The 20942-nt window shown below is 44.8% G+C and overlaps 1 protein-coding gene across 8 annotated transcripts in view; it reads left to right on the plus strand.

Annotated features, from left to right (window-relative positions):
• The first annotated feature begins 1436 nt into the window (after positions 1–1436).
• Positions 1437–20942, plus strand: part of LOC139059860 (uncharacterized) — a 418798-nt gene continuing 399292 nt past the window's right edge. The window contains exons 1-5 of one of the 8 annotated variants that reach the window (XM_070538324.1): positions 1437–1543; positions 4826–4923; positions 11950–12047; positions 13793–13890; positions 14949–15046. The gene's annotated coding sequence lies outside the window, so the exon portion shown is untranslated. Of the gene's footprint in view, positions 1544–4825; positions 4924–11949; positions 12048–13559; positions 13579–13792; positions 13891–14948; positions 15047–15922; positions 15942–16832; positions 16893–20942 lie in introns of those variants that run through there. The other 7 variants (XM_070538325.1, XM_070538330.1, XM_070538326.1 and 4 more) reach the window with 7 other exon arrangements.

Raw genomic sequence — 20942 nt, forward strand, 5'->3', positions numbered from 1 at the left:
CTCAAATGTTAGAAGTTCCTGTACCTTCGTGGCGAGTATTTCTTCACTAGAATGCAAGTCGGTCCAGTTTTTTTTTCATTTACAGCAATAAATTGCTGTGCAAACGATTCTCCTTTTGCTGTTTGTGCCAAGTCTCATTGTGTGCCTTTATCCGGTCTACATCTTTGGCACAGTCAGGTTTCACGTTTAACTGTACTCATATTTGCGTAGCTATTTTCAACTACTGTACAGCATCGTTTTCCAAGGTGGAAACCTTGCCAAGCCGAACATGTTAAAAATTTCATGTCCAAAGGTAACGGCTTAGAGCAAGCAGCACAATCAGAAGGCATTTCTGTGAAGTCAGCGACAAAAAATTACGAATTGCAAGAAAAGCGCTCTCGGATAGCCAGCCAAATGCATTTCTCTTCTACAGAATAATTACCATAGCAACATTTGTCTGGAAAGATGGCAAGCGTACCCATTATTTTGCTCAAAGCAAGTGCTAATAGAAACATAAAATGGAGGGGATAAAGCTTTTTTTTCACTTTTGAAAGTATTTACTGCAAATTCGATGAACCCTAATATCCGTTATTTATTTGGCACAAATAACCTGTGAGATCTTCAACGGCTCTAGTGCTTCGACAACTCCGTGATAAATTAAAGCCGCCTGATGTATCCCGATGTTCTTCATGCTTAAAAACCTTCGTGGAAATATCACCAGGTGCACGTCTCGAATGAATAGTCTATAGGCGCCTAAGTGGTGAACCTTTGCTGTCTTTCCACCCATAGAGTCCTATAAAAAAGACGATTTAGAGGGCAATTGACCTGGGTGAAGGATTGCATGAATGTAGGTATTTCAGGATGCCTCCGCAGGGCATTTTGCTCTTCGTGGGAGAGGGCTGGGATACACAAACTTCTGACGTACAGCCCACATCGGCTTCTTGTAGTTTCTGCAGGAGCTGAGGAAAACAGGCAGATGCAACTAACGGTGCCTTTGCCCAATATATGCTCGCTTTATTGGATTCTGTATTCCAATATGAACAAGAATTGAAAGAACGAGAGTAGTGGCATGAACAAAAACTGCACGAGAGTCGATTACGCGCCATCAAGTTGTTCTCACTTAACAGTAATCCATAATGTAATCAGTAAAGGGCTTAATATTTAGGTTACTATGTCACGACCCTTGTCACGAGAAGCCGCCCTCAGCTTTGTAATATGTTATCAATGCCAAAAAAACTCTCCATAACCTGGTATTTCATTGAACTACAGCATGCGCCAATGCATAATTACTTTGGCTTGTCATGTGCCGCTTTCGTAAAAACATCTGCAGACGTAACAATGGCCTTGGGTGAAGCACACCATAAAGATAGGCCATAAACACTGCGCCTGAGCTCTAAGTAGTTGAGGCTTGGCTGTTATTTATGTCATTCACGATGTGCAAATCATTTCCTGGATCCCTGTCTTACGCACTCTGCTACTGTGCACAGGGATAAGAGGCTGCTTCTATCGTCTGTCGAACTGTCCACAGCGGATCTTTGTAGCGTCTCTTACCTCTAAAGAACACGTAAGTAAGTTCGAGCCGGCTATGTATGCCAGGCTAACCCCGCCTGCTTCAACACCACCTCCACCACCACCACCAACATAACGTTTTGCAAATGGAATACTTTACATTACAATACATGATTTTACCAATACATTGCATTTCTAAAACTTCAAAAAGTGGTTGCAAAGTAAACATTTTCTAAGACGTCGTTGACCATGTTGAGCGTTAAGGAGCGAAGTTATCTGCCAGTAGTAAATCGATTACCTAAAAATTCTCAAATATCAGGCAATCAGTAGAAGAAAACACTTATTTTGCGAAATGAAGTCCTCTACGTAATACAGCCACACATGTGGAAATGTATTGCTACTAGAACAACTTACAAGAAAATGGCCCTTGAAAACCCGCCAAAATGCATCTAAACTTTCTGGGTACGAGTTACTATACCAACATTTATTTCACACCTGGGAAGTTGGCTGGGAAATAATTTCCTGGGTCCTTGTCTTAGGCACTTTGATACTGTGAATGGGAAAAAGACGCGGCTTCTATCGTCTGTCGGGCTGTCCACAGCGGATTTTTGTAGCGTCTCTCACCTCTAAAAAAAACGTAAGTTCGCGCGAACATACCATTTTGCAAATGGAATGCTTTACAATACAATGAATGATTTCACCAATACGTTGCATTCCGAAAACTTCAAGAAGAGGATGCAAAAAACACATTTTCAAAAACATTTCTGACCATGTTCAGCGTTAAAGGGATACGGACACAAAAGTTGGTGGGTGGTTTTTTGCTTCAGAACAAATGTTGAATTGTGAAAAATGACGGATACAACAAGCTGCTTTGAAATAAACAACGAGAAACATCTTTATTTTCCGATTTTTTGCTGCGCCTTGCCTCCAAGCGGCCGCCGGGAGAAGCTGAAATTTGACGTCATGACGCCCCCGGGCGCGCGCGGCCAAGGTCAGCCACAGCCGTCGTAGTCTTTCAAGAGTGTCCGTCCCTTGCAGCGTTTATTTATCGCCGTCGGCGATGTTCGCACGTGGTTCGTCTGAAACATTATCCCCGTTAGCGCTCCAGGCAGGTGGTGCGTCTTACACGCGTGTTATCACGGTAGGCGATGGGTATTGACGCATTCGTCGCGGCAGAAGAAAATGCCCGGACATTACTGCGCTCGTGGCTGTTATAACAGCATCGTCGGTGGTGACACGCCGTCGCACACGTTTCCCAGAGACGAGAAGGTGCGTAAACATTGGGTACGTGCCAGTCAGCTATCACGCCCACAATGGAGACTTCTGGAAAATGGCTGCCTTTGCACGGACCACTTTGTCGACGATGACTACGCGACCAGTCCGACTGCGCTAAAAGCGTTGGCATGCCACGCAAAAGGCTCCTGTAAAGGCAATACAATTCGAAGAGCGGGTGCTTAGTGATACCTTCGTAACTCTCAGCTGTGCTCGCCACCTTTTTGTTGCTCTGTGCAACAGATCTCTCTTTCTGTAGGCATGTAGCCGCAGTGGTGACCACAGGAGCACCTGCTGAAAGAAGAGAAATTGCCCTTTCATTGGCTGTGCAATTGCAGATATTCTCGGTTTGTGACAGAAATTGTTCACCCTGCGATGCATGCTTTTGTCACAAATTAAAATAGTCATGTTTTGTACACGTTCGCCGCGTCTAATATTGAATGACAGCTCATGAGCACTGCTTTAATTGATTAAATATGCAAAACATAGCCAGTGAACGAATGCCAGACAATAGCAGGCATGTGTAGTATTCTAAAATCCACAGCGCATTTATTTACATTGCCTTTTCACACCTTGCTTTTCAACGTGAAGCAAGAAATTTCGTATTTTCATGGGTCTCTGCATGATCATGCGTCGGATTTCCCGAATTGGTTGTTCGCGCAGCATTTCCCTAGTGAATGTCACAGCCAAAGTATTTCCTTTCTCTATGGTCACATAATCGATGTAGCTAAGTGATCCGGTCGACGGGTCCCTAGTGCAGCCGCCCATCTTAACGAGTGCAACCAGTAAATGGCTTCTAATAGCGTGAATATGACAGTAGCCTTAAACAATTGGCTATAAAACGGCTGGAAAATTCTACACATGCCGTGCCTCATCGCGTAAAAATGAAGTGCGCAGCGGTGAAAGCCGACAGCATAGGTAAGCACAAAGCGACGAGCTACGGCGCTACCTACGATTCAGCCGTAATAGCCGCCTTTCTGCCTCAACGTGGGCCACGAATCTAAGCATTTTACACCCTACGTAACATACTTTACGAACTGCTGATGCTGCTGCAGGTCAACATTACAAGAAAAAAAAGGTTACCATGTTGCTGGCCCGGGCTGCCTGACCGGCACGTCCACGGCCGCCTGCTTTTCTTCGTCGCTTGACGTGGAAGGCTCGTAACCCTAAGCTGTTATACTTCTTGCCAAGTTGGAACGGTCCTCGTCTTCAGACGTGTACTCATCGATGGTAGAGGTATCGGAATCCGAATCCATGCTCGCGGTGGCGCCGGCGGCACGCTTTGAATGACCGCGGCCGGCCGGCTAGCTATCCGAGGAAGGTGTCGTGACGTCACGCCTTCCATCTTGCTTGGGCCGGGCGGCGTTGCGCGCGCTCACAAGAACGCGAAAAATCGGCTTAAAAATGAGCTAAGTGACTACTTGTTTTCGGTGTACTCACACATGAGGACTTATTTTCATTATTTTCGTAAAATGCTCTGCTTTTGTGTCCGTATCCCTTTAAGCGTTAAGGCGCGAAGTTAGATGCCAGTAGTAAATCGATTACCTCAAATTCTGAAATATCGGGCAATCAGTAGAGCAAAACACTTTATTTTTGATATGCGCTTTCTTCATTGGAATTTATATTCAAAAATGAGCAAGAAGAATTGCAAGAACGAGAGTAGTGGCACAAACGAAAGTTCCACGAGAGTCGTTTACACGCCCCCAAGTTCTTCTCGCTTAACATTAATCCGTAATGTAATCAGTAAAGGGCTTAATATTTCGATTACTATGTCGCGACCCCTCTCATGAGAAGTCGCCCTCAGCTTTATCATATGTTATCAATGCCGAAAACCCTCATATACACTCGTATTTCATTGAACTATAGCATGTGCCAATGCATTAATTTTTTGGCTTGTCATGTGCCGCTTTCGTAGAAAGAACCGCAGACATAACAATAGCCTTTGTGTAGAATATCATGAAGACAGGCAATAAACACTGCGCTGAAGCTGTAAGATGTTGAATAGGCTTGGCAGTTATTTATGCCATTCAGGATGTGCAAATCATTTCCTCGATCCTTGTCTTAGGCACTCTGCTATTGCGCACGGGGAAAAGAGGCTGCTTCTATCGTCTGTCGAACTGTCCGCATCACATCTTTGTAGCGTCTCTCACCTCTAAAGAAGACGTAAGTAGTTTCGAGCCAACATAGCTTTTTGCAAATGGAATACTTTACGTTAGAATGGATGATTTTCGCAATACTTTGCATTTGTAAAATTTCCAAAAGGTGATGGAAAGTATAGATTTTCTAAAACATTCTTGACCATGTTGAGCGTTAAGGCGCGAAGTTACCTGCCAGTAGTAAATCGATTACCTGAAATTCTGAAATATCAGATGCTGAGAAGACGAAAACACTAATTTTCGAAATGAAGTTCTCCACATAATACAGCCACACATTTGGAAATGCATTGCTGCTAGAACAACTTACAAGAAAACCCCACAGAGGCATCTGCGGTAGCAGGCGTTTGGTGTGTTGTGACACCACGTACCCGAACACACGAGGGTTGGACCCTCTCGCGTGTAGCCGTGCGCGGCTTAGTTTTGTCCGGGGAAAGGGGGATCCTGGAGGTTTAGCCGGTGCCGGGTGTTTGGACATTTAAGGCCCCCCGGCGGTGGCAACACACCTCTTTGGCCTCTGCTTCACCTAGACGGCACCCCCGGACTGACCCACCCGGGGGAAATCGGCAGTCACCTTTTCCTGTCTCTCTCTTCCTACAGCCTTCGTCTTTCGCTTACTTTCCACCTTTCCTGTCTCCTTCTCTCTTCTATTTACTTCCTTCTCCTTGGCGGCAAGGGTTAACCTTGTGTGGCTATCTTACCTTGGGTGCACCATATTTGGTTACAGTGATAGCGTACGACTGGCGTGGTGCAGACTTGTACGCAAGCTCTGCCGCGTCTCCTCGTTGGGCTCCGCGGTGGGCGGTCAGCGCTGTTGCCGAATTTTTTGTATTTTCATGGAAACTTCTTTGCCCCAACTTCCTGATCGCCCTCGGAAACGAGGGCGCACCGAAGGTTTATTTCCGTTTTTCGGACACCAAATCCAGAATCTTCCCCACTTTCATGTTATTCACTCTGAAAAGCCAAACAAAGCAGTGTGAACCATTTCCCCATTCCTTGTGTCGAAGTCCTTGACTGATGTTTTTGGTCCAGGTTACAAGTTGTCGAGGATGGCAAGCGGTGACCTCCTCTTGGAGCTCCGCGATTCGAAAGTATATGTAAACTACTCAAACTAGCGTCATTTGGGGAGACCCACATACCGGTAACCCCGCACCGTACAATAAACACCACCCGCGGTGTTCTGCCGGATGATGATTTCCTTGAGCTGACTGAAGCGGAACACCTGGAGGGCTTCGGCGAACAATATGTGATCAATGTCAGAAGAGTTAAGATAAGGCGAGATGGTAAAGAGATTCAAACGAAGCAATTAATTATCACCTTTGGTTCAAGGGTCCTGCCCGAATCAATCGAGGCCGCGTACATCAAGCTCCGTGTTAGGCCGTACGTGCCAAATACGCTTCGATGTTTCAAATGCCAGCGTTTCGGCCACAGTTCGAAGAGCTGTTGCGGCCGCCAAATATGTGCGAAATGCAGTGCCCATGAACACACCACTGAAACTTGTGAGAACGCTCTCCACTGTGTAAACAGTGATGGGGAGCACGCCGCGTACTCGCGGTCATGCCCCTCCTGGAAGAAGGAAAAATAAATTGTCACGATCGAAGTAAAAGCGAATATATCGTTCAAGGAGGCACGCAGGCGGGTAGAATACCTGCCAAAGAAAAGCTTTGCCGAAGTGGCGCGTCCGAGGGTAGCTCACAACGGCCTCCGGCGGCTGCCCGACCCACAAGCAGTGAGTCGGCAGTTACGCCATCAGCCCCCGCGGCGGTTGCAGCTAGCGCTGCTCCGCCAACCGAGCAGATGGGGCCATCGACCCCGAAGGTGGGCGCAGCTGAGGCTGCCCCAGCCTCCCGGGCCCCTTCCAGCGCTGGCAACAGCTGGCGCAGCCAAATCCCTCAGGGAGCCCCATCGACCTCCGGGCTGGTGGGCGCAGCGCTCTTGCCCTCCAATGCGGGACTCTGGTAACTTCTCGCTCGCAAGAGCACGTGTCCGGAGCATCACTAGAGGCAATGGACACTACACCTGTTCTCAAGGCGCAGCAAACGCCTAAGGAGCGGCGAGGCTCCCTCGAACACTTCAGGAAGGACAAAACCCCGATTACAGGTCCTCGAAAGAGCTCTGCAATCTAAGGCATCACTTGTGTTTCCGTACACACAGTACCAATTTTCTTTAAATATGGATACACAAATTATTGAATGGAATGTCAGAGGTCTTAGAAACCTTGATGATGTTCGAGAACTTCTCTGCGAACTCACTCCAAAAGTGCTGCTTGTACAAGAAACCCAACTTAAATCGAAACACACTAACTTTCTTCGTCATTATGTTCTTTTTCCTCAAGGTCGTGATGATGCCATCGCGTCATCTGGCGGTGTAGCCACTATACTCGACAAAGGTATAGCGTCTCAACATATAGAACTAAATACTCCTAGAGGCAGTGGCCGTTCGAGCCATACTTCTAAACAAACTTGATGTTGATGTTGAGTTTAATGGCGCATAAGCAACTAAGGCCATCATGCGCCTCTAAACAAACTTATTACCATCTGCTCCCTGTACATACCCCCGCATTATCAGCTTCATTAACATAAACGGCATACATTATAGATCAGTTACCCCAACCCCATTTGGTTATAGGAGATATAAATGCACACAGCAACCTATGGGGTTACTGTCATTGCGATGTGCGAGGTCGACTGATGGAACAGTTTCTCTTTTGTTCTGGTGCATGTCTTTTGAATAGTAAAGCACCTGCATATTATAACACTGCACATAAGATGTATTCCTCTACAGACCTCAGAATTGCATCTCCCACCCTTTTACCTGATCTTAAATGGAAAGTTATTAGAAATCCAGACGGGAGCGACCATTTCCCGATAGTTCTGTCTACACCGGAGATGAATGAATGTCCCCCACAGTTTCCTCGATGGAAAACTTATTCAGCCGACTGGGAACATTTCCAAAAAAATTACTCACATATCGTGGGCTGACATTTCTGCTCTAAGCCTGGACGCTGCGGTTGAATACTTTCGGATTGATGCCGCGACGAAATGTATCCCAGAAACAAAGGGATCATCTAAAAAGCACCGTGTTCCGTGGTGGAACGAGGGGTGTCGTAACGCGCGTAAAAAGCAAAACAAAGCATGGGGGTTGCTCCGCGATTCTCCGACTGCAGAAAACCTTGTTAATTTCAAGCATGTCAAATCTCAGGGAAGAAGAACGCGCCGACAAGTTAGAAGAGCTAGTTGGCAAAAATATATATCAGCTATTAACTTTTACACGGATGAGACAAAGGTCTGGAATAGAGTGCACAGAATAATAGGTCGACAACCTTACTCGCTACCCTTAGTAAATACACAGGGAGATAGTATGGAAGACCAGGTGAACTTTCTAGGCGCACATTTTGAACGCACATCCAGTTCCTCGCACTACTCTGACACATTTCAAACACAAAAAACACGAATTGAACGGCAGCAATTAGTACGAAAAAGTGCCAAATGTGAGGTATAAAATAGACCATTTGGCATAGCAGATCTTCAAGCAGCACTAAACAGCTGCAACAAATCTGCCCCAGGCTCTGACTGCATAATATATGAAATGTTAAAGCACCGGCTATCTGAAACACACACAAAAAAACTTTTTCTTTACAATGGTATATGGTCTTCCGGCCAGATTCCCTCTGTCTGGAAAGAGGTCATTATAATTCCCATTCTGAAACAGGGTTAGGACCCTTCCTTGGGAAACAGTTATAGACCGATAGCGTTGACCAGCTGCCTTTGCAAACTCTTTGAAAAGATCGTGAATAAGCGCTTGCTCTACTATCTTGAAACCAACAAAACGTTAGACCCATACCGTGAGGCTTATAGCGCGTTAAAAAGACAAGGACGAGGACAAGGACAAGGACCAACAAGCCCAAATCACTGCTTTACAGACCCATACCAATGCGGTTTCAGGGAAGGTAGGTCGACGACAGACCAGCTTGTCCGCATGGAAATGTATATCCCTGAAGCCTTTATCCACAAACAGCTTGTCGTGTCTGTATTCCTTGATATGGAAAAGGCATATGACACTGCGTGGCGCTTTGGGATCCTTTGGGAATTTACTGGAATGGGTATACGCGGCAACTTGCTGACCATTATTGAAAGCTACCTGTCCGACAGAACATTTCGCGTTAGAGTTGGCAATGTGCAGTCTCGTTCATTCTCACAGGAGACAGTGTACCGCAGGGTGGAGTGCTGAGCTGTACACTCTTTATTGTGAAAATGAACTCCTCACATACCATCATACCTGGCACACTCTTTTACTCGGTCTATGCGGACGATGAACAGATAGCTTTCAGGTTGTGCAATCTTAGCATCTGCGAGAAACAGCTACTGCTTGGCCTAAAGAAACTCTCAAAGCGGTCAGAAGAAAATGGTTTTAAACTTAACCCTCAAAAAAGCACATGTCTTCTCTTCTCAGACAAGAGCAGCCTATCACCAGAACACGCCATTGACCTTAACGGAGAACGACTATCGGTCAGCCTTGAACATAAATTTTTAGGTATTATTTTGGAGACAAAACTTAATTTCCTTCCCCACTTGAAATATCTTAAAGCGAAGTGCCTGAAGACTGAACCTTCTGAAGCTACTTCGAACAAACTGGGGCTGTGACAGGAGGTGTTTGCTTAGCCTTTATAAGCCTTGTACGATCACGCCTCGACTACGGAGCTGTGGTGTATCAATCCGCATCGGACAGTGCTCTCGAAATTCTCGACCCAGTCCACAATCTAGGTGTACGGCTGGCTACAGGCGCATTTAGGACAAGCCTTGTGGAAAGTCTCTATGTCGAAGCAAACGAATGGTGCTTACACCTACGCAGTACATATCTAAGCTTCTGCTACTTTTTAAAATGTAAATCGAGTAACGAACATCCGTGTTACTCAACTGTACTTGACTTGTCTTCTGCAAGACTTCGTCGTAAGCACCCATCTGTCCGAGCTCCTCTGTCTGAGCTTAGAACAACTGTCTAATGAAACCGGTATTCAACATCGAGAAAGAGTCCTAATGACTCCCACTAACCTTGCACCACCTTAAACATGGCAGACTATCCTGTATGATATGTCTTTCCTCGCAATAAGAAAGCATGCGCCTTGCATATACATTCACACTTTCTTGAACTCCAGGCGAAGTACTCCTGCGCGGAGTTTTATACGGACGCTTCAAATTCTACTTATGGTGTAGCTTATGCAGCGCTCGCACCTTCATTTTAAATGTCCGGGGCATTAAATCCGAACACCAGCATTTTCACAGCACAGCCTCAGCTTAGAGGCTGTAGCTGCAATGAAACCACTTACAGAGCACATGCCTCGCAGCCCTTGCGCTGAAGGGCCCTGCAGAGGCGCTGGTGCTGCTATAAATAAACATGTTTTAGCATCTAACCCTTCACAGCGTACTTTTACAGCCATCGGACTTACTTTTCATAGACATTATTTTAATCGACACATATTTTACACCAACCCGCCGCGGTTGCTCAGTGGCTATGGTGTTAGGCTGCTGAGCACGAGGTCGTGGGATCGAATCCCGGCCACGGCGGCCGCATTTCGATGGGGGCGAAATGCGAAAACACCCGTGTACTTAGCTTTAGGTGCACGTTAAAGAACCCCAGGTGGTCGAAATTTCCGGAGTCCTCCACTACGGCGTGCCTCATAATCAGAGAGTGCTTTTGGCACGTAAAACCCCGTAATTTGTTTTTATTTTAAACCATTTACAGCCAATATTTTAGGCCAATATGCAGCCACTCGATTACCGCCATAGTCATCAATACTCGTTGTCATTCATCACGAAATGTCATGGCACTCTTTGGCCATTTCTGGCAGTTGCGCCAAGAAACAATATCCATCAGCTGAAAGAAAATGGCCCTCGAAAACGCGCCAGTATGCGTCTACCTTTTCTTGGGAAGACTTACTATACCAACACTTATCTTCAGGGCTGGAAAGTTTTCCGATCATCTTTCGGTAATTGAAAGCTGAAAAAACTATAATGTTGCGCGTATGAAGTATTTCATCCATTTTAGGAAATAGTTGCTGAAAATACGATGAACCTCAATTCACAATTGTTTGCTTGCCACAAATATATTGAATGATATTGTGTGGCTCTAGTACTACGAACACTCCGCGTTCACTTAAAGTCGCCTTGTGTGTCTTGACGTTCTTTATGCTTTACACCTTTTCATGTGAACAATACCTGGTAAAGGTCTCCAGTAAATCGCATTTATGGTTTTACCTGGGGTCACTTTGCTGTCTTTTGACTCTTGAGTTCACCCATGAAAAATAGGACTACAGCAATATTGACTTCAGCGAATGATTACATGATCGCAAATCATAAACGCTAATTTTAGGCCTGTGGAAGTTCAATTTGTTCAACAAATATGTATGTTACTCCTGAGTCACATATGATTTTTCAGGATGCCTACATAGGGCACGTTGCGTTTTGCGGAAGAGGGCCAGGCAAAACAAACTTCTGTCGTCAGGTTTTTTGTAGTTTGTGCATGTGCTAGTCAAAACAGGCAGGTGCAACTAACGATGCCTTCGCCGAATATACGCTTTCTTCATTGTATTCTCTATTCAAAAATGAACAAGAAGAATTGGAAGAACGAGAGTAGTGGCACGAAGGAAACATCCACGAGAGTCAATTACACGCCCCTTAGTTCTTCTCGCTTAACCGTAATCGGTTGTGCAATCAGTAAAGGGCTTAATATTTAGATTATTAAGTCACGACCCTTGTCATGAGAAGCCGCCCTGAGCTTCATCATATGTTATCGATGCAAAAAAACCCTCATATACACTCGAATTTCACTGAACTATACTATATGCCAATGCATAAATTTTTGGACTTGTCATGTACCGCTTTCGTAAAAGAACCCCAGACATAACAATGGCCTTGGGTGAATCATATCATGAAGGTAAGCCATAAACACGGCGCCCAAGCTGTAAGATGTTGAATAGGCTTGGCAGTCATTTATGCCATTCAGGACGGGCAAATCATTTCCTCGATCCTTGTCTTAGGCACTCTCCTACTGTGCACGGGAAAAAGAGGCTGCTTCTATCATCTGTCGAACTGTCCAGAGCAGTTCTTTGTAGCGTCTCTCTCCTCTAAAGAACACGTAAGTAGTTTCGAGCCAACATAGCTTTTTGCAAATGGAATACTCTACATTACAATGGATGATATTACCAATACCTTCCAGGCCTCAAACTTCAAAAATATGATGCAACGCATACATTTATTAAAACGTTTTTGACCGTGTTGAGCGTTAAGGCGTGAAGTTATCTGCCAGTTGTAAATGGATTACCAGAAATTCTCAAATATCAGGCACTCAGTAGAGGAAAACACTTTAATTTTCAAAATGAAGTTCTCTACATAATAGTGCCACACATTTGGAAATGTACTGCTACTAGAACAACTTACAAGAAAATGGCCCTCGAAAACGCGCCGAAATGCATTTAAATTTTATGTGGAAGATTTATTATACCAGCATTTATTTTACAGCTAGGAAGTTTTCCTATCGTCTTTCGGTAATTGAAGAGCTGAAAATACTATAAAAGGGCGTATATAATGTATTTCATCTATTTTTGGAAGTAGCTGCTGAAAATACGATGAACCTTAATGCACAATTCTTTGCTTGCCACAAATACTTTGAAGAATATTGTGTGGCTCTTGTACTATTACAACTCCGCGGTCATTTAAGGCCGCCTCATGTGTTTTGACGTTCTTTATTCTTCATACCTTTTCATGTGATTTTTACCTGGTAAATTCTCCCTTAATTCGCCTTTATGATTTTACCTGGCGCCACCTTGCTGTCTTTTGACCCTTGAGTCCACTCATAAAAAATAAGAACATAGAAATATTGACTTGTGCGAATGATTGCGTGATCGCAAATCATATACGCTACGTTTAGGCCTGTGGAAGTTCAATTTGTTCAACAACTATGTATGTTATTCCCGAGTCGTATATAACTTTTCAGGACGCCTACAGCAGGCACTTTGGGTTTTCCGGAGGAGGGTGAGGCTACAGAAACTTCTGTCGCACTGTGTACGTCAGGTTTTTGTAGTTTGTGCATGTGCTAGTCAAAACAGCCAGGTGCAAGTAAAGATTCTTCGCCAAATATACGCTTTCTTCATTGTATTCTCTATTCAAAAATGAACAAGAAGAATCGGAACAACTAGAGTAGCGGGACGAACGAAAATTCCACGAGAGTCAATCACACGCTACCAATGTCTTCTCATTTAACAGTAATCCGCAATGTAAGCAGTCAACGGCTTTATATTTAGATTACTATTTCACGACCCTTGTTGTGAGAAGCCGCCCTCAGCTTCATCATATGCTATCAATGCCAAAAAAAACCCTCATATACACTCCCGTTTCATTGAACTATAGCATGTGCCAATGCATAAAATTTTTGCCTTGTCATGTGCCGCTTCCGTAAGAACCCCCGACATAACAATGGCCTTGGGTGAATCATATCATGAAGGCAGGCCATAAGCACGGCCCTCAAGGTGCAAAATGTTGAATTGGCTTGGCAGGTATTTATGCCATTCAGGACGGGCAAATCATTTCCTCGATCCTTGTCTTAGGCACTCTGCTACTGCGCACGGGGAAAAGAGGCTGCTTCTCTTGTCCATCGTCTGAATTATAGCGTATGCAAATGCATAAATTTTCTAACTTAGGGCTTTTACCTAGTGTATATACCACCCTTGGTAAGAGGAACCGCAGACATAACAATGGGCTTGAGCGAAGGATATCCTGAAAGGATGCCATAAATATTACGTTGAATCTATAAGATGGTAATGGGTTTGGCAGATATTTATGATATTTCGGGCTATTATGTTGTTTCCCGATTCCTCCCCATAGGCAATCTGCTACTGTGTAGGAGGGAACAAGGCTGCTTCTATCGTCTGTCGGTCTGGATAAAACGCGTCTTTGTAGCTTCTCACATCTCAAAAAAAGAAGTAAGCTTGAGCCAACACACTTTTTACAAATCCTATTTTTATCATTATATCGCGTGTTTTAGCAGTAACTGGCATTTGTAAACGATCATTGAGAGAATGTGAGAGAACAGTTTGACTAACATGTCTTTCACGATGTTGCACGTTAAGATGCATAGCTGCAGAAGAGTTCGGTCGTCAGCTAGTTGGTTTGATGTTCCTTATGCTTTATACCTTTTCATGCGATTATTACGTGGTAAATTCTCCTGTAATTCGCCTTTATGCTTTTACCTGGTGCCACTTTGCTGTCTTTTGACCCTTGAGTCCACTCATAAAAAATAAGAACATAGAAATATTGACTTGTGCGAATGATTACGTGATCGCAAATCATAAACGCTACGTATAGGCCTGTGGAAGTTAAATTTGTTCAACAAATATGTATGTTTTTACCGAGTCGTATATGACTTTTCAGGACACCTACATCAGGCACTTTGCGTTTTGCGGAAGAGGGTGAGGCTACTGAAACTTCTGTCGCACTGTGTACGTCAGCTTTTATGTAGTTTGTGCATGTGCTTTTCAAAACAGCCAGGTGCAACTAAGGATTCCTTCGTCGAATATACGCTTTCTTCATTGTATTCTCTATTCAAAAATGAACAAGAAGAATTGGAAGAACGAGAGTAGCGGGACGAACGAAAATTCCACGAGAGTAAATTACACGCCCCCAATTTCTTTTCCTTTAACAGTAATCCGCAATGTAATCAGTCAACGGCTTTATATTTAGATTACCATGTCACGACCCTTGTCATGAGAAGCCGCCCTGAGCTTCATATGTTATCAATGCAAAAAAACCCCCATATACACTTGTATTTCATTGAACTATAGTATGTGCCAATGCATAAATTTTTGGGCTTGTCATGTGCCGCTTTCGTAAAAAGAACCCCAGACATAACAATGGCCTTGGGTGAATCATATCATGAAGGCAGGCCATAAACATGGCGCTCAAGCTGCAAGATGTTGAATAGGCCTGGCAGTTATTTATGCCATTCAGGATGTGCAGATCATTTCCTCAATCCCTTTCTCAGGCCGCCTGCTACTGCGCACGGGAAAAAGAGGCTGCTTCTATCATCTGTCGAACTGTCCAGAGCAGTTCTTTGTAGCGTCTCCCTCCTCTAAAGAACACGTAAGTAGTTTCGAGCCAACATAGCTTTTTGCAAATGGAACATTCTACATTACAATGGATGATATTACCAATACCTTGCATGCCTAAAACTTCAAAAACTGATGAAACGCATACATTTACTAAAACGTTTTTGACTGTGTTGAGCTTTAAGGCGCGAAGTTATCTGCCAGTTGTAAATGGATTACCTGAAATTCTCAAATATCAGGCACTCAGTAGAGGAAAACACTTTAATTTTCAAAATGAAGTTCTCCACATAATACAACCCCAGATTTGGAAATGTACTGCTACTAGAACAACTTACAAGAAAATGGCCCTCCAGAACGCGCCGAAGTGCATCTAAATTTTCTGGGGAAGATTTATTGTACCAGCATTTATTTTACGGCTGGGAAGTTTTCCTATCGTCTTTCGGTAATTGAAGAGCTGAACATACTACAAAATGGCGCGTATAATGTATTTCATCTATTTTTGGAAGTAGTTGCTGAACATACGATGAACCTTAATTCACAATTCTTTGCTTGCCACAAAGATTTCGAACAATTTTGTGTGGCTCTTGTACTACTACAACTCCGCGGTCATTTAAGGCCGCCCTATGTGTTTTGATGTTCTTTATGCTTTATACCTTTTCATGTGATTATTACCTGGTAAATTCTCCTGTAATTCGCCTTTATGCTTTTACCTGGCGCCACTTTGCTGTCTTTTGACCCTTGAGTCCACTCATAAAGAATAAGAACATAGAAATATTGAATTGTGCGAACGATTGCGTGATCGCAAATCAAAAGCGCTACGTTTAGGCCTGTGAAAGTTCAATTTGTTCAAATAATATGTATGTTATTCACGGGTCGTATATGACTTTTCAGGAAGCCTACATCCGGCACTTTGCGTTTTGCGGAAGAGGGTGAGGCTACTGGAACTTCTGTCGCACTGTGTACCTCAGGTTTTATGTAGTCTGTGCATGTGCTAGTCAAAACAGCGAGGTGCAACTAACGATTCTTCGCCCAATATACGCTTTCTTCATTGTATTCTCTATTCAAAAATGAAGAAGAAGAATTGGAAGAACGAGAGTAGCGGGACGAATGAAAATTCCACGAGAGTCAAATACACGCCCCCAATTTCTTCTCGTTTAACAGTAATCCGTAATGTAATCAGTCTACGGCTTTATATTCAGATTACTATGTCACGACCCTTGTCGTGAGAAGCCGCCCTCAGCTTCATCGTATGTTATCAATGCCAAAAAACCCTCATATACATTCCTGTTTCATTGAACTATAGCATGTCCCAATGCATAAATTTTTTGCCTTCTCATGTGCCGCTTTCGTAAGAAGAACCCCCGACATAACGATGGCCTTGGGCGAATCATATCATGAAGGCAGGCCATAAGCATGGCGCTCAAGGTGTAAGATGTTGAATAGGCTTGGCAGGTATTTATGCCATTCAGGACGGGCAAATCATTTCCTCGATCCTTGTCTTGGGCACTCTGCTACTGCGCACGGGGAAAAGAGGCTGGTTCTCTTGTCCATCGTCTGAATTATAGCGTATGCAAATGCATAAATTTTCTAACTTAGTGCTTTTACCTAGTGTATATACCACCCTTGGTAAGAAGAACCGCAGACATAACAATGGGCTTGAGCGAAGGATATCCTGAAAGGATGCCATAAATATTACGTTGAATCTATAAGATGTTAATGGGTTTGGCAGATATTTATGATATTTCGGGCTATTATGTTGTTTCCCGATTCCTCCCCTTAGGCAATCTGCTACTGTGTAGGAGGGAACAAGGCTGCTTCTATCGTCTGTCGGTTTGTAGAAAACGCGTCTTTGTAGCTTCTCACATCTCTACAAAAAACAAGTAAGCTTGAGCCAACACACTTTTTACAAATCCTATTTTTATCATTATATCGCGTGTTTTAGCAGTAATTGGCATTTGTAAACGATCTTTGAGAGAATGTGAGGCAACGGTTTGACTAACGCGTCTTTCACGATGTCGCACGTTAAGATGCATAGCTCCAGAAGAGTTCGGTCATCAGCTAGTTGGTTTGATGTTCTTTATGCTTTAAACCTTTTCATGTGAATATTACGTGGTAAATTCTCCTGTAAATCGCCCTTATGCTTTTACCTGGCGCCACTTTGCTGTCTTTTGACCCTTGAGTCCACTCATAAAAAATAAGAACATAGAAATATTGACTGGCACGAATGATTACGTGATCGCAAATCATAAACGCTACGTTTAGGCCTGTGGAAGTTCAGTTTGTTCAACAAATATGTATGTTATTCCCGAGTCGTATATGACTTTTCAGGACGCCTACATCAGGCACTTTGCGTTTTGAGGAAGAGGGTGAGGCTACAGAAACTTCTGTCGCACTGTGTACGTCAGGTTTTATGTAGTTTGTGCATGTGCTAGTCAAAACAGCCAGGTGCAACTAACGATTCCTTCGCGAATATACGCTTTCTTCATTGTATTCTCTATTCAAAAATGAACAAAAACATTTGGAAGAACGAGAGTAGCGGGACGAAAGAAAATTCCACGAGAGTAAATTACACGCCCCCAATTTCTTCTCCTTTAACAGTAATCCGTAATGTAATCAGTCAACGGCTTTATATTTAGATTACTATGGCACGACCCTCGTCGTGAGAAGCCGCCCTCAGCTTCATCATATGCTATCAATGCCAAAAAAAACCCTCATATACACTCCCGTTTCATCGAACTATAGCATGTGCGAATGATTAAATTTTTTGCCTTGTCATGTGTGTCAGACACGCATCGTAGGGCGGTGATAAAGGGAATCCCCGGTTATTCCGATGATGTGCAATATATACAGAAGCGCTAGTCACATGACTTTTGTGGTAAGTGCGGGATGACAGCCAAAGAATTGTGCTCGTGTTTTATCTGCAGGCTGACGTCACATCTTTCCCTTTTTGGAAGCTAAGTACATTCACAATAACTCAACAACACAGTTCATAGTTAATCATTAACTCCAAGTCGTATCGGCGTCTTGATTATGCGACTGCAGCGGGTGGTTCTACGATGTCCGGTTGTTTCGCTGGCGTGTCCATCCGACGGCTGCTGCACACCGGCATACTTCACTGGCGTTGTAGCCGGTAATTTGGAGGGCAGTTCGGGAACTTGTGGCTTCGGTGTTACGTCGATCTCTTCTTGATGGTGATCCCGTTGAACCGCCGATGGAACACTGTCATCGTCTCCCGTCTCTGGCAGTAGGAGGAGATGGCGTCTGTTCCGGCGAACGGTGCCTTTGTCGATCCCCACCCAGTAGGACCGTGGCGTTTCGGACAGCCGCAGGATAGTTCCGGGAGCACCCTTGTCTTTCAGCCACACTTGATTTCCTGCAAAAAGTCTGGGGAAAGACCTGGCAGCATGACACTTGTCAAAGTATCTTTTCTGCCTGTCTCTGTATTCTTATCCATTTTCTGCCACGAAGAGCTAACGACACAGGGTTTTAGAAGTGATTGAACGCATCGTATTCTTGAGCGCAATCGACGGCTCATCAAAAGTTATGCTGGACTGTAACTTGTGGGACCCGGCGAGTTCCGGTAGTTCAGCAAAGAAATGTAGGGGTCCTCTGCTTTTTTCAAAAGTACCTTTATCGTTCTGGCCATGCGCTCAGCTTCGCCGTTGGCTTGCGGGAAGAGCGGGCTAGTTGTGACGTGCTTGAACCCGTACACGCTTGAAAAATACTTGAAAGCAAACGAGACAAATTGTGGTCCGTTATCGGATACCACGGTGTTTGGGATGCCGTGCATGGTGAAGATGCTCTTCAGATGGATGATAACCGCTTTTGATGAGGTATCGCCTTTCAGCAAGGCCAGCTCTGGATATCTGGAATGATAATCCACAACAACAAGATACACGGCGCGTTTTATTTCAAATAAGTCCACGCCGACTTTTTGCCATGGTAGCTCTGTCGTTTCCGAGGGAATCATTAGTTCCACGAACTGAACACGTTCACTCGCACACACATGGCAATCAGCTACAGTTTTTGCTATCTCTTTGCTGAGCCCCGGCCACCAAACAGATTCCTTTGCTTTTGCTCTGCAGCGAACGATACCTTGGTGCCCTTCGTGTAGTCATTCGATCATTTCCTTCCGCAGACTTCACGGAACAATAATGCGAGCGTCTTTCAGCAACAGGTTCTTGCTAACTGAAATGTTAGCACAGACGGGCCAAAATTGCCTCAAAACGTCTGGGAGCCTTTCTTTTCTTGGCCACCCGTGGTGGCAGGCTTTGAGCAATGACAAGCATTCCTGGTCTTTTTGTTGCTCAGCTCGTATGAGATTAAGCATGCTTTCTGTAGCCGGTAGGCCCTGAACGATTCCATCGACGAAAGCCGATACGTCCGAGTCTGTCAAGGCGCCTAGAGTTTGTTTAGTAGCGTTCGCTCGTACTCTTGATAAGGTGCCGGCTGTCGCAATGCTTTTGTCGGGAACGTGCGTTAGTGTGAAGCAGTACCTCATCAAACGCATTCTGAATCTTTGGATGCGAGGCGGCATAGCGTCCAGAGGATCACGACCGAGCAACGGAAGTAGAGGCTTGTGATCTGTTTCAAACAAAAATTTCATACCTCTTAAAATTCATCAAAACGTTCAGCTGCCCACGTCAGAGCTAACGCCTGCTCTATTTGAGAATATTTTTGTTCCGTCTTTGTCAGCGATCTCGAGGCATAAGCAACCGGTCGTCGTTCCCCGGATGGTTGGATCTGAAATAATACAGCACCAAGACCCTACGATGAAGCATCAGCCGAGACTATTGTCTCGTAGAGAGGGTGGTACATGGCGAGGCACCTGTCCGAGCTGATGGTTTCCTTGATTTTGCAAAACGCTTGTTCCTGTAGCGGTCCCCACGACCACTCATTGTCCTTGCACAGAAGGCTGCGTAGAGGCGCGCTCATAGACGCTGCATCTTGAAGAAACCTAGCAAGATGGTTCATCATTCCCAGAAGAGAGCGAACTTCCGTTATGTCCTGCGGCCTCGGAAATTCTGTGATGGCCCGCACTTTTTCAGGATGCGGCCGCACGCCCCCAGCGCCAAAGATCATGCCAAGGAAGGATACTTCTTGCACTGAAAAACAGCATTTTTCTTTGCTCAGCGTCACTCCTTTCCGCTGTAGTTTTCCGAGCACCTTGTGTAAGCGAGAGTCGTGCTCTGACTTATTTGCGCCGAACACAAGAATATCGTCCATGTAGTTCAAAACACCGTCTCATCCTTCCAAGACTTGCGTGAACTTCCTCTGAAAAACTTCTGGTGCCGAGGTTATACCAAACGGTAGTCTGCGATAGCACTACCTACCGTATGCTGTTATGAAAGTGGTGAGTGTTTGGCCCGACTCCGCCAGTTGGATTTGGTAAAATCCTGAGCTTGCGCCTAGTTTCGAGAACACAGAGGCTTCCTGAAAGCTTCCCATGATCTGCTCCACGGTTGGCAATTGGAGGCGCTCTCTTCTTACGAAGTTATTTAGTTGAGTGAGGTCGACGCAAATCCTGACTGAGCCGGATGGCTTCAAAACCGCCACAATTGGCGCACACCATTCCGTCGGATCCTCGACCTTCCTAATCATGCCTTCCCGCTCAAGCCTGTCAAGTTCCTCCTTAACCGCTTGCTTCATCGGGATAGGAATCCTGCGCGGGGTTGACACTGAGTAGGGGAGTGCATTTTCTGCCAACCGTATCGTGTGCTCTCCTGCTAGAGATCCGATTCCTTGAAATAGCCCTGGGTACTGTCTCGCGACCAAGTCGGACGTTTCTAGTTCGTCTAAAAATCGAACTACCCCAAGGGCATTTATTGAAGGTAGCCCTAGTAAAGGCATGTGTAAGTTTTTTACGACATACACTGTCTGCTCGCAGCGATTGTCCTTCCATGCAATTTCGGCTTGAAACTTTCCGCACG

This window comes from Dermacentor albipictus, chromosome 5, assembly GCF_038994185.2.
Source record: "Dermacentor albipictus isolate Rhodes 1998 colony chromosome 5, USDA_Dalb.pri_finalv2, whole genome shotgun sequence".
Lineage (NCBI taxonomy): Eukaryota > Metazoa > Arthropoda > Arachnida > Ixodida > Ixodidae > Dermacentor > Dermacentor albipictus.